At 34.5% G+C, this 15,033-nt stretch overlaps 1 long non-coding RNA gene across 1 annotated transcript in view; it reads right to left on the reverse strand.

Moving 5' to 3' along the window:
* Window positions 1–1,979: 1,979 nt before the first annotated feature.
* Window positions 1,980–15,033, reverse strand: part of LOC125610372 — a 93,761-nt gene continuing 80,707 nt past the window's right edge. The window contains exon 3 of the long non-coding RNA XR_007341219.1: window positions 1,980–2,046. This is a non-coding gene — a long non-coding RNA (uncharacterized LOC125610372). The remainder of the gene's footprint in view (window positions 2,047–15,033) is intronic.

The raw sequence follows: 15,033 nt of genomic DNA on the forward strand, positions 1-15,033 counted from the left end.
AGTTTAAAGGAAACAGCTTTACTAAGTTGAATATATTTGGTAAGTTTTTTTTAATTCAATTTCTCCAAATTTATTTTAGCTAATTGATTTTCACCTTATTAATCTAGCACTTGCTGCTCTAAGAATTTAATACAGAGACTTAATCATTTTTAAAAACCTTAATTTTGCCTTAATTCTTTTAGGCTATACTTATCTAGAGTCAAAACATCTAGACATAGCAATGAAACAACTAATTGCTCAATTCTGAAAAAAAATTGTCAAGTTAATTCACAGATAATTTTAATAACATGTAGGAATTCCAAAGATATTCCCAAATGTTCACTTTCAGACAGCATAAATTCAGTAAAAAGGTAATTTTTTCTAAGTTCTGGTGCTAACAACTGCTTGCAAAAAATACATAAGAATAATGATAAAGAAAAGGAAAAAAGAGGGAAAGAAAAGGTGAGGATGGGGTAAGAGAATCATTAAAGGTATGTTTTCTTGGTAACTGTGTTGCCCATGTTGGATTATTCTAATCAATCCATTAGGTAGTTAAGGTACTAGTAACCTTATTTTTCAGATGGGAAAACTAAAACTGGATGAATATTACTTAAGAAAGACTATTCAGGAAAACAATGGCAAAGTCAGAATTTTAAGAGGTGATGCCAGAGTTTTTTAAAATAGTGTTTGGACCTTAAACATCAATCCTAATGTAGAATTTCTAGCCTAACAACATCAACCCCATCTCCTTTTTAAAAAAATCTTCTTGCTGTGAATCAGAGTTGAGGTTAGAAAATTCACTTTAGGCTTCCAGTGAGAACTTAAAATTCCACAATTGGGGAAAATATTATGAAATATTCATTCACAGTTATATTAAATATCATGGATTCTACTAACTCCATTTTCTTAATAAAACTCCAGTTGAACACCTAGCTACCAAGGATATACGTGAAGTAATTCTTGTGGGGAGCCTTAGCAAGCACTACTCTGGAGTCAGATCCCTGAGTCAGAGTTCAACTGTAACTATGCAGCCAGGGCAGGTTACTTAGCTTCCCTGAGGCTATTTTCCATCCCATATGGGTAAATAATAACAGTACCAAAATCATGACTATTTTGAGAATTAATGAGTTATTCAAATAAAGTACTTAGTATTCTCTCCAGCACATAAGAGCTCCAAAAGTGTAGTTGTTAGCTCTGCTTTAAAAGGTAAATGTCTTCATATGTTTGTCTAGGAGAATAGACACTAAAACTTTTAATATAATAAAATTCTAAAAGTATACACTGTTAAAAGACAGTATGCAAAGTTCATACTATTCTAAAAGCAAGTAGGTAAATCTTCAATAATGTCTGTATCACACTGAGCCCACTCACACACATGGAGCATATTACTTAGGACTATACTGGATTAGAAGCTTTCTGTTGTGTAAGCTCGCCTGTGTGTGTGATTATAGACATTCCTTTTCTCTAATTCCATCTGCATTATAGTCTGGACAGTGTCATCAGTGACATAGCTCAGAATTAGGTCCAGATGCAAGCAAAAACATTTACTAGCCCCATACAGGAAATGCCGTGAGAGAAACACATTTAGTGTGAGAGATGGAAGATAGGAGATCTGCTGATACTCAACCAAGTTTAGATACTCCATGATATATAAAGTTTCTTTATATAAAGTTTCTTTTCAGGTCTTACCTTGCTAGGTAATGCAAAATATTTCAGTCCTAAACCTAATAAGGGCAACATTGCTAAAAACAAATAACAACTTCATCATCCTTGTGTCTTCTTCAATGTGAGATCAAAAGAAAGCAAATTGTTCTTAGAATGTTGCCTATAAAACCCAAAACTGGAATTTTAATATGAACAGCAATCCGTGGAATAGAACACCAATAAAAAACAGAGCCCAATACTTAAGAAATGTAAAAATACTTTAAAAAGTTTATTCTATTGTGGTACTGTTAATCTTCAGCTGTTTCTAAAGATATGTGATAGACTCACTGACTTACCTATACATCCTCAGTATGTGGAAAAACACATTTCCCTGCATCTAATGATCAGGCAGGCTAGATCCAACTGAAAGACAATAAACAGAAGTGGTGTCCTTCAGTCCTGACATTGAATTGTAGGTACAAGATTTCTCACTCATTAACCACCATGAGTGTCAGAGGATACAAATGAAAGATGGTGACTCCTCTGACAGCCAAGCTGGGCCTCCCACAGCCACCAAGGGAATGCAGCATAGATAAGACATGTTAAACTGCTGAGATCTGAGAATGCTTGCTGCAGCATAACCAAAACAATCCTGCTTAATCCAAGCAAGAATCAATATTTTTTTACTTGTTCTTTTTAGTTATACATGACAGTAAGAATCAATGTTTTTTGACAGATTCCTGGAATAGCCTTTGAATTCTTCTAATTTTAATATTATTAGTGAGAAAAAAAAAACATCTAAGCCCACTTGGCTTGCTGTCTTTAATAATATAACATTACTCTTCAAATCTCTTATGCACATGATTTTAATACTCCAGGAAACCTTTGCCCAAGAGGGGGAAAGTCGCAAATAATCGTATTCATGTATTTCATTTCATAAAATTCTTGACAATCCATGTAAATTAACATCAAATTGCTCAGCTTTTCAATTGGTATCATAGAATCACTGTTTACTTTCCAGGAATTTTTGAAACCCTGTCTCAGCATTTTACCATGTCCACAATCCCTAAACTATCATATCATGAAGCTGGCCCAAATATCTACATCAACACAGTTGTGGAAAGACACATTATCAATTGAATCCAATGTTGAAAGTTATTTCCTATTCCTGGTCTGGAAAGTTCAGGAGTTAGAGGATCTAGGGTACATCTTAAGATAGAGAGTGTTGGACTAGCAATCTTAGGACTGGTTAAAAGTCACAAAGATATTATCAAGGTTCTGTATTATTTTATCTAACCTAGTGGGAGAACTGATCTCTGAGGATTGTGCAACATGGGGACTATGTATTTGAAAAGTTCCAGAAGGAAATGTAGGGAAATATGCATGCAAAAATCAGGTGGATTTAATGAAAATTAATATTGGGAACAGAGATGTTTGTTTTTCTCCCCTGCTTCCCACTCTTTGGCTCTTAGAATGTAAAGACTAGGGTTATACTCTTAAGGAGGAGATTGGTGGATTCAAAAGAAAATGCCTACAAAAACTGATACTCAAAGGTCTAACAATGAAATAACCATATTCTTGACCCAATGAATTTCCTGAATTTTAGTTCCTTACTGTCAAACATGAGTGGACAGAGATTGACTGGAAAACCTCCAATGTGAAATAGTGACCTCAGTCACCCTAAGAAAAAAAATACTCCAAAAAAGTAGATATAATTCAAAGCAAAATGAAATTGAAAAAATAATCTTTGAAAGGTACGAGAACTTACCGCATTTGTTGAGGGGCAAATGGAACAAGACAAAAAGTGAGAAAAAATTCTTAGAAATTACAAATATAAATGGAGAAAGAAAAATGTCCAATAGAAGGACAGGAGAATTAAATTCCCCAGAAAACATTATTTAAAAGAATAAGAGATTAGAATTATTTAAAAGAATATGACAAATAAAGGAGACTCACTATAGGAAATTCATATGTGGCAAATAAATTTTGCAAATATAGATAACAGGGAAAACAGGAAAGAAGTTGTCAGGTAAATAACAATAGAAAATTCTCCAGATTTAAATTTCAAGAATGAAGTAACTGTACCAAGTCCTCAGCACAAAGTTTAAACAAAGATCCAAACCAAACTCCTCTTTGTGAAATTTAATAACACTATGCAGGTAACTGCTTGCAAAGAAACAATAAAGGTTGTACACAAAGTACTGATGGTACGAATGGTGTGAGAACCGAATGGCATTGTTCAAAATTGGAAGATGGTTACAGATATGTCCTTAACTTCTATGGAAAATCTCAAGTCTATACAAAATAGAATAGTAGAGGGAATCTTGATGCACCTATTACCCAGCTCAGCAACTACCTACTCCTGGCCAAACTTGCTTCTTTTTATGCTCAACTATTTTCCCTCACCCCTGAGTATTTTGAAGAAAATCTAGACAAATAATGCCATTTGTGCTACCTAAAAAATAAGGACAACCAACTTAAAACATAGCCACAATACTATCATCCCATCCAAGATGATTATCCAAAATTCTTCAATATGAACCAATTCAGCATTCAAATTTCTGTAGTTATCTTCTAATTTTTTCTTTTCTTTTTATTTATTTTTTGAAAGGTTCAAATCCAGACCCAAATAAGATTTATACATTGCCATTGTTAATATGTCTCTAATTGCTTTTTTATAACTTCTCTCCCTATCTCTCTTTTATTCCTTGTAAAATTTTTGCTAAAGAAACTAAGTACTTATTTCTTTCAAGTTTCCCACTTTCTGAATCTTTAAATTGCCTCTATGTGGTATCATTTAGAGATTCTCTTTCCATTGTTTTTCCTGAAAATTGATAGTTAGACACTGAAGCTTGAACAGATTCAGGTTCAAGTGGTTTATTTAGCTAAACCACATGCTTCAGATCTAGAATATCCCCCAATGTTCCTTGTGTTCTAAAGGCTTGGTCCTCAGCGTGGCACTATTTGAAGGTGATAGAAACCTTTAAGAGTGGGGCCTAGTGGGAGGTTTTATGCCATTGGAGGAATACCTTTGGAGCAGATTGTAGGATGCTCAGCTTTTTTCTCTTTCACTCTGCAGTCATCATGAGATGAGCAGCTTTGCTTTGATACATGCTCTCTGTCATGGTGTAGGCATTATCATGTAAGGGACCTCTTTGCCTTGCTACAGGTCCAAAGGCAATGGAGCCAACTGACCAGGTATTGAAACCTCCAAAACTATGAGGCAGAATAAACCTTTTCTCTTCATAAGTTGGTTATCTTGGGTATTTTGTTATAGTGATGGAAAGCCAACTACACACAACTTCATAGACCATGTTTTGTACTTATTTAGAAGGCACATAATGATGATATAAGTAGGTATTTATGAGTATTGCCTAGTTCAAAGGTTGTTTATTGCAACAGCAAAGTACTACTACTCTGATTTCTTTCTTTCCTAATTTATTAATTAGGATACTCACAAAAAGAAAGAAATGTCCTCTGTTTAGTTACTTGACATGGATCCTACAAGGAGAAGGATAAGTTTTTGATTGTCTTCCCTTATTTATTAATTTTCAAAATAATGCATTATATTCCTGACATCCTCCAATGGTTATCAATAATTTTTTCATTTCATTGAAGCTATGAATTTTAGTGTATTTGATGTATTCATGTATTTCAATCCATTGAGGTTATTATCCTTGTTGATGCACAAATTGTGCCATCTTTGGCCAGCATAAGCCCATTTACATTGGTTCTGAGCCCATCTGACATAAACATAAACTTGTCCAGTAAGTAAAGTATTCCATCTAAGGATCTTTACTTTTAGAGGAAACAGGATTTAAGAATGAAATCTGAATGTTAGATGAGTGAATTGATATGTGGAAGCATATTGTTTCTAAATTCTTTCAATTGACAAAGCCAGTAAATATATAATCCTTTTCAAGATGAAATAGGTCATGTCATATCATGATTTACCATTGATACTTCAAATTAAAATTCAATACATTATATGGTTTTTACTTAGCCCTATCAATTTTATATCTATGCCTCCTTTCCCTCATAACAACAAATCTATTCTCCATAACACTAACATAATTATTTTTTTAATCACACATGCAAATAAAGTTGTCCAAGAACAACAATACTAATACTACCATCAACCACATGAATACTATAAAGTTAGGATAGTCAGCAGCTCTTTTGTCCTTAAAATTTTAGAAACATACAATCAAATCACTATGCTACAGAGTGATTCCTAATAGCTTCTCTGCCTAAAATTATGCTGCCAAACTGCCACCATCATTAGAATTTCCTACAGACCTCTGCACTAACTTAAGATTGACAGTTTTCTCCCAGTTTCTGTTCTGTCCTCAGAATTGCCCCTGGAGCTTTCCAGCAAGTATCTGACTATAACAGTAGAATTCTCCAGTTCTCTGAATCAACAAAATCTTGCTATCTTCCTTCTCCTTTCTCAAATCACTCTGATACCATATATAGCTATTAGTGGTTTGTTCCTCTATATTCATGGTTTTGTATTTACTGAAATACTTTTTCCTGTATTGGTTTTATTTCAATTTTTATTGACATAATAATTTCACAAACTTAAGAGTTACAGTGTAATAATTCAATATATGAATACAACGTGTAATGATAAAATCAGGGTGTTAGAGTTTGTCTCCTTAAACACTTATCATTTCTTTTTGTTGTAAACCTTCAGATTACATTTGATTTATTTCCCACTGTATCTTCAGCTCATTGTATGGCACAGGGCAATTATTCAATAAGTATATGATAACTGAATGAAAGCATTTCTGTTATCATCTTCCAATAATGCATATACAACTTCAGTTTTCTCATGGGGATATTTCTTTTCTTAAAAGAAATTTTGTGTAGGATTCTGGTAATAGAAGAAGGAATTCTAGAAAGAGAAATATCAGGGATATCAAAAACAAGAGAAATGGAAAAGTACACAGCATTTAAAGAGGGTTAAAGAGGAGGGAGGACAAGAGATTGGTGCTGCTGCAACTCCACATACTTTCAAGCAACCCAAGAGGAAAATTTTAAGGCTCAGAGAGTTTCATTAAATTGCCTAAAAGCACACACCCATTTCGTGGTTTAAAGAGCATTAATCCTCCAGCCCTCCAGCATCCACAGCAATGGACTTGCAATTTTTCATCATATACATATATGGGCTAAAATAAATGTATTTATGCTCATATGTAATTCCACAAAAATGAACCACATAATTGATCTTCAGATGACTGTGGTTAACTAAATGACATGAACCTTTTTTTACGTCATTTTATATGAAGCTTGTTATTCAAAGAGTGGTTTTAAGACTAATCTTTTTTTCTGAAGCTTATCCAGGGTCTAAAAAACTTTGGGGAAAAGGCACAATATATAAACTCAGCGATAAGTGAATCAATAAATCAACAAAGTCAGGATGTACTCCTGCTGAAATGATAGATTAAAGCAGAAACCAGTTATTAGAAATCACAGACATTACTGAAGCAATGGGAAGTTTGGACAAGTTCTCATGGGTTCAGTGTCCATTTTCTACCCAGAACCATGCTAACAATGCACCCTGCCTTAGCCACAAGCATTCATATTACACATAAGGGTCTCCCTGCCCACTCCCACCAGTAACACTGTAGAAGGGCTGGCTAAGTGAAATCACATGTGCTTACACAAGCCTTCTTTCAACAAAAATGTGACTTAGTGTTTTGTATTTGAAAAGTAATTTCCAGGCTCTCAAAAATGTTTCGAAATTTTAAACCAGTTCTCAATGCATAGCAAAAAAAAATTATTATTATTATCAAGTTTGAGAAACAGCATTAAAATTATTAAAAAGGAGAATTTTTTAAATTAAATTTACTTTAAACTGATACATAAAAATATAAAAGTGGTGCATATTAATGTCATAACATAATATTTCCACACATGTATGTATTGTGATGTTTAAATCAGGTTAAACATATTTATTTTCTCTAACCCTTATCATTTCTTTATAATTAAAAAATTTTATAAATAAATCCTTTCTTCTAGTTTTTTTGAAATGAATAGTGCATTATGGTTGATCACAGTCATCCTACAATGCAATTGCACATCTGGCTTGTTGCTTCTATATAACTACAACTTAATACCCATTGATCAACCTTTCTCCATCCATCCCTCCCCCTGCTCTTCCTGGCTTCAGGTAACCACCAGTCCACCCCCAGTTTCCACATATGGGTGGTATCATGAAATGCTTATCTTTCTCTGCCTGGCTTATTTCACTTAACATAATGATTTCTGGTTCCATCCGTGTTACCACAAATGGCAGAATTTCATTCTTTTATACAACTGAATAGTTTTCCATTGTGTATATGTGCCACATTTTTTCATCTATTCATCAGTTGATGGACACTTAGGTTATTTCCACTTCTTGACTATTGTGAAATTGGCAGCGATGGACATGGAAATGGAACTGCCAATGTCTCTTCAACATACAGATTTCATTTCCTTTAGATATATACTCAGGAATGAAATTACTGGATTATGTGTTAGTTCTATTTTTAATTTTCTGAGGAAAGTCCATATAGTTTTCCATAATGGCTGTACTAATTTTCATTCCAACAGCAAGCAAACATACAAAGGAAATATTTTTAAGTCTATCTGTAACTCACGAAAATTGCAAGTTTTTAAATCTTGCAATTCTCAATTTATCATGTTAAACATGACATTAAATTATCTTTGAAACAGAATTTTATTATAGTATTGGTTTTCTCTTTGAATGAGATCCCTTAAAATACTGTCAGTGCTTATACTATTGTCCCTTACAGCTTTAAATTGATGTGATTATTAATTAAATAATCTCAAAAAATAAAAGAAAATATACATGTAAGTTTTGAGTAGAAAGTAAAATCTGGAAGGGAGCTTAGAGGTCACCTGATATGGCAGCCCTTTAGCTCCTGGTTCAATCTTCCCCTTTTTTTGGCAAAGTAGAAAGACATGGATCATAAAGTTAAGGACCTAGACTCAAATACTGCCACAAATCAGCCATGTAACTTATGACTATTTGTTCTCTCTGAAATTTTGCTTCTTGTCTATAAAAATAAAAAGAATAGTATCTAATTTAAAAAACTGAGATGATAATATGGAAGACTACATAAAATTGAGCATTAAATCAGATAATCAATAAGTAATTGTTACTACTTCAATTCCAACTCTAAATTATATCTAAAATAACTTTATGTATGGTCTTGTCTTCCATTTTTCCTACCTTTTCCCCAAATACCTCTAATCTCCTGCTCAGTCTTTTCTTCCTACAGTCATCATCCTGCTATGTTATTTTACTTGAGGTTATTCTTTCAATAAAAATGTTCCCCATTTTCACTGACACAAGAAAAATAATAATAAAATTGGTCAACTACAATAATTTCTCTGTTACTGATTAGCTCTCCTAGATTTAAATACATTATAATAATGTCATTTCATGCAAACATGACTCTGCTTGTAGTAGTATTTATGTGCATATGTAGCTATGAAGATCAAGGAGCAAACTGTAATCCTTTTCTCAATTATAGCTTTTATAGACCAGCCTGTTTTTAAATAAAAAAAAAAAACACTGAAATCATTTACTACTTTAGGACACCAAAAACATGTTTTGACTCACTGGGGTGAGATTCAAGTATGTGAGTCTGTGGTTGTTTTGTGTGAATTGTTTGCTTGTTTTAACACTCCTCTCTCTATTGAGTTTTTTTTTTTTTTTTAATTCAAATCAAAGTAAGATTCAGATGTAGAAGCAGAACACATTTTTGGATTTATTTTGCTTTAATCTGATTTTTTTGTTGTGTTGTTTTTAAATGCATTTGGGATCATGAGAAAAGAGATAAGATGCTTTCAGTTCTGTTTCTCTTCTAACAGCTCAGACCTGTTAGGAAAAATTTTTAGAAGAAATGATTTGTCAACAGAGCAAAATGCATATCCAAAGAGTTGCACAGAGCAGTTTCTCCAGAAAAGCTGGATCTTGGGAAAGGTTCATTTATAGTAAGCTCTGGAATTGAAAGAAAAGGAATTTCTCAACTTCAAGCAACAAGGAAAATAGAGACATTGCCCTTGATTTTTAGTTGAATATTTGCTACCACAAACACATTTTTGCACGCACAGCAGTTCTTCCTACTCTTTGGGAAATATTTACTCAAAGGAAGTCCCAAATGAGGTGGAAAAGTAAGGGAGTTATCCTAAAGGCCCTGGGAAAGAAGTGGTTTAATCTAGTGCTAAGAATAGATATAAATTCAGTATGCATATGGATGGAGAGGAGGTATATATGAGAAAGAGATCACCAGACAGCCTCTCCTACAGAAGTGTGATAAGGTTTGCATCCATATAAGTAGCAAAACATATCTAAAAGCAATGGATTCTGAGTGACTGTGTCCATATTCACACAGTGTTGTTGATTCAGGCTTGACCATGCTCTTAGACCCTTGTTCTCTCTGCTGGTGAGGCCTAGGCACTGCAGCAATGGCCCCTGCCAATGCGCACTCTGCCACACCATCATGGATGATGGAATTCTGCAATGAATCATGTTTACTCCACTTGGAACTCTTTCTGCCATTTATTTTGTGATCTGGAAAAGACTATTGATCTATAGTAGCTTATTAAAAAATATGGATGTGATGATGCTAAGCTAAAAGAAAGAAGAGCATCAAGAATATTAAAATTCTAACCAGGCACCATGTCACAACCCTGTCATCCCAGCCACTTGGGAGGCTGAGGCAAGAGGATGGTGAATTCAAAGCCAGACTCAGCAAAAGCAAGGTGCTAAGCAACTAAGTGAAATCCTGTCTCTAAATAAAATACAAAATAGGACTGGAGATGTGGCTCAATGGTCAAGGGCCCCTGAGTTCAATACTTGGTACACTCCCCCCATAGAAATTAAAATTCTGATTTTATGGATACTTAAAATACTTTGCCATACATAGTCTCTGTGTCTCCATGAGTTGTCTGGGTGCCCTCATGGTCTGAGATGTGGCTTCCCATAAAGCAAGTAATGGGAAATACAGAGAGATGCCAAAGTCAGAATCTCAGAAGTGGCATGCCATAATTTCTATTCTGCTCGATTGGTCACACAGACCAATGTGGGTGGGGATCGCTGACAAGCATTGACTTAAGCAGGAAGGGATCATTGGGGCCATCTTAGAGATAGGATACATAACCTGGCCTCTGGGCCCCAGTGATATCACTGGCATGTACAAATTATACTAACCGTTCCCAAGATAACAAGAATCAGAAGTATGAACTCCTACAAATCTCCTGCCACAGTTTGGGTTTCCATGTGCTGGATCTTTTGCTCAGTTATACCCTCCCTACTACTTTCCCTCTGAGTTAAGCACCTTCAAGAATCTGGTAAAGATACCTACCAACTGTTAGGAGTTCATTGCCATTATAATAAAATATCACAGAGGCCGAGGGTCATGGACTGAATACTGCACGAATGGCTGTAGTAAGAAACTAAGCATATGCTCATCCTGTCTCCAGGGCATGTGTTAGTACTACATATGGTTAAAAAACAACCATGCATACTGTGAACTGAGATTGCTGGGAAAGCAACCCCAAAAACCTTATATAACACTATCCATAGTACCCTGGCCCAACTCCTGCCTCATTCCCAGGAAAGGATCCCCTCACCTCCATTCCCTGCTCTCCTTGTCCATATATCCCCTCCACACTCAGAGATCTGACTTAGGAGGTTCACCTTTAAGGTCAGGCTCTATATTCATTACAGTGAAAGAGAGCAATTGTATTCACTGCCAAGATAAAAGGACTCATCCTCTACCAAATGGGAGACCTTTTTTAACAGAAGTACAGAAGACTGTAATTGACTCCGAGGTTGGTGACTGCAAACCTAGGGATGTCTGATGAGAGCTGAAAGGGAGAAGAGAACATGCACAGATATGTGCACCTCTGCTCAACTCACCTCTTATTTTGTTGTGGGGTTGGGCCAAAAAAGAGAGAGAGAGAGAAAGGAAGGAAGGAAGGAAGGAAGGAAGGAAGGAAGGAAGGAAGGAAGGAAGGAAGGAAAGTGTAGAAATCATGTGGGAAAATTAGATAACAGACATTCTCAAGAGATTTTTGGTCCTTTTTTAACAAAGATTTTATATAATACTTCAAGCTTCTGAACTATTATGTATCTATTATTTTCATACTGAATAATACCTATAGAATAGTGAATATGATTTCAAAAATCAAACACAATTTTAACCAAATAATTCACAATCATCCTATTATATGTCATGATTGACTAGTTTTAGTCCACTCATTGGTTGGGTATTCATAATGTTCTTTACCATCTATATCCTGGTTAATCAAGAATCACTCTTGCTTCTGTTTAAAAAAATAATAATTACTTGAGCTAGGATTGTAGCTCAGTGGTAGAGAACTTATGTCCTGATGAGGCACTGGGTTCGATCCTCAGCATGCGCATAAATAAATAAATAAATAAAATAAAGGTCCATTGATAACAAAAAAATAGAAAAATAAATAAAAATAATAATTACCTTAAATAGTCTTTTTTTTTTAATTATGCACTGGATTTCTTAAGTAGGACACAAAATATTTCTTAAAATGGCCCTACTTATTTTTAAGCCATGGGTTTTGTTTCATTTTGTTTTAGGGCAGGAACCTTTAGTGTTCAACAAGAAAGGTGACAGATTATAATCCCCTCCTTGCTTTAGTTATTCACACAGCTAACATAATCTTTATGAAATTTTCTGGATGTGCCAAACATTAAATCAGGGTGTAGAGTTAAATTAAGCTTAAGTGTCTCTGTAATTCCTCTAAAACTCAATTTGATAATGTGCACATACATCCCAGTTTGATTTTTAAAGTCCAGGTTTATGCACATATCTTGGCATAATTAATAATAGTGTCCCCTTGTCATTCCCCAAAGTTCCAAATAACGTTAAAACTTCAGTGATCTAAAGGACAGTGATACCAAAGTTTTCAAGAGCATGTCTTTGATGTTAAGAGGGGAAATGTTCCTGCCAGGAACCTCCTTGTGATTTTGTTCAAAAGGTATCTTCAATCTCTCCAGCTAAGATGCTGAATCTGAGAACCAAAACAGATTGCACGAGATGCCTTGGCATGCACATAAACTTTCCTAGCACATATGCAATTATTTTGCCACTCATGGGACCTGCACTATGCCTTTCCACTTCAGCTTAGCTACAGATATAGCATGAGCTCCCATCGGGGGGCTGATCATGGCATGTTTTGCATCTTGCTTTGTGACAGAATTCTGTCTAGACTGCTATGGAGTTAAGAGATAGGTGATTCAAACTACAAAATTCTTAGAAAAGAAGAAGTCTTGTGATGCTACATAATAACTATTGGTCTGCACCACAAATACATCAGAAGTTGGCTTTTCCTCCCAAAATGATATATTATGACATAAATAAGAGAAATGGAATTACATGTAATTATGTTCTGTCATATTAAATCATATGATAAATGTAAAAAGAGTTTTTTATTGAGGATTCTTTTAGTGTTATGAGCTTTGACTTCAGTGGAAAACATTCCCCCCTCCTAATTTCTGGCAAGTCAAAGTGGAAATTTCAGTTGTTATGGACAATTTAACAACTTTGAACAATTTTTCAGACAAATAGACTACATATGAAGCATACAAAACCTCTAAAATTCAAAAATTCTCCATTCTGTTTTACACTAAATATGGCAACTCACAAACTAGACCCTACTTACTCCCACTTACATAAATTTTTGCCAATAATTTAAGAACTTAGAAAGATGTAGCTCTTCTTTTTTTCAGGGTAATATTTATTATGTTAGTGAGAAATGACTACCCTAGAGAATAAAAAAGGGAAGTACATAAAATAGAACCCCACAATTTAGAGAAAAATTGTAATCTTAGGAAAGAATATACAAAATTGATGTATGATTTCTTATTAAAAGATCATAAACTTTGAAGTTCATTATTTATTTGAGAAGTTCTCAGAGTTAGTGAAATAATATTATCAGAACATATAACATGTACAGTAACCTATTTTCACAATAAGAAGTAAGAAGTCAGGGCTGGCATTGAGGTCACAATTGATGGGCCCAGTCACACAACAGTCAACATGTCAGAATTGCAATGTATACACAGGTTGCATATCTATGACTACATTCAAAATTTACAATTGAAAGATCATTATTCAAGAGGATGTGGTGGTAATTACACAAACTATCAACAATGTAGCAGAATACCTACCAAAATAAATAAATAAATCATAACGTGCTCTGAGTTGGAATTTTTAATCCAGGGAATCTATATATCAAAAATTATGTTTTGTAACCATTCTATTATATCAGGTTAGATTAGGCTGCTATAGTGAATAATCCCAAAATTGTATTAGAATAAAATAACAAAAGTTTCTTTCTTTCCATGCCCAGTTATAGATTGGAGGGGAGACTCTGAACATCATGGTCATTCAGGGAATCTGTTGAATGACTGTTGTCCACCATCTCAAAGGTTACAAGTCCTCACACCACAAGAAAAAAGAAAAGTATGGTCTGTGGCAGACCAGAAGTGACACAGGTCACTTTTCTCCCAACTCCACTGGCTCTCCAGTGGAATTGGGAGTAAAAGTGTTGAGTTTTGCAAAAGCTTGTTTTATTATCATAGGACCTCACCAAAGTGAAATGGGATATTTTATAATTGTATACTTTTATACTACATTATTGTAGTTTTAGTTTACATTTTGCTAATGACCAAGATTTCAAACACATTTTCCAATAAGCTTAGTGGCCATTTGATAACTCTTTCTTGATGAATTATTCAAAAATTTTCCCATTTTTGTTGTGGTTTTATTATTATGATGTATTATTTCATTAAACATTTTGGAAAGAAGTTCTTTGTCAGTTATATATTTTGTAAATACTTTCTACTGATCTAATTTGTCTTTTCATTTTCTTAAGTGTACTTTGATGAGACGATGCTTTTAATTTTGAAGAAATACAATTAATCATCTAATGTTATGTTTATTATTTTATATATAATCTCTGTTTTGGTCAGCTTTTTTGCTGCTATAATGAAAAGACCTGACGAGAACAATTTTAGAGGAGGAAAAGTTTATTTGGGGGCTCATAGTTTCAGAAGTCTCAGTCCATAAACCGCCAGCTTCATTCCTTTAGACACTAGGTGAAGCTGAACAGCTTGGGGGAAGAGTATGCAAGAGGGAAGTGGCTCACATGGTGATCAGGAAGCAGAGAGAGACTCCACTCACCAGATACAAAATATACACCCCAAAACTTATACATCCCAGGGACCCACCTCTGCAGCCACACCCTATCCACCCTCAGTTGTAACTCAGTTAATCCTACCAGGGGATTAATTCACTTATTAGGTTAAGGCTCTCCTAACCCAATCATTTCTCCTCTGATAGTTCTTGCATT

The sequence above is a fragment of the Marmota marmota genome, unplaced genomic scaffold, assembly GCF_001458135.2.
Source record: "Marmota marmota marmota unplaced genomic scaffold, marMar, whole genome shotgun sequence".
Classification (NCBI taxonomy): domain Eukaryota; kingdom Metazoa; phylum Chordata; class Mammalia; order Rodentia; family Sciuridae; genus Marmota; species Marmota marmota.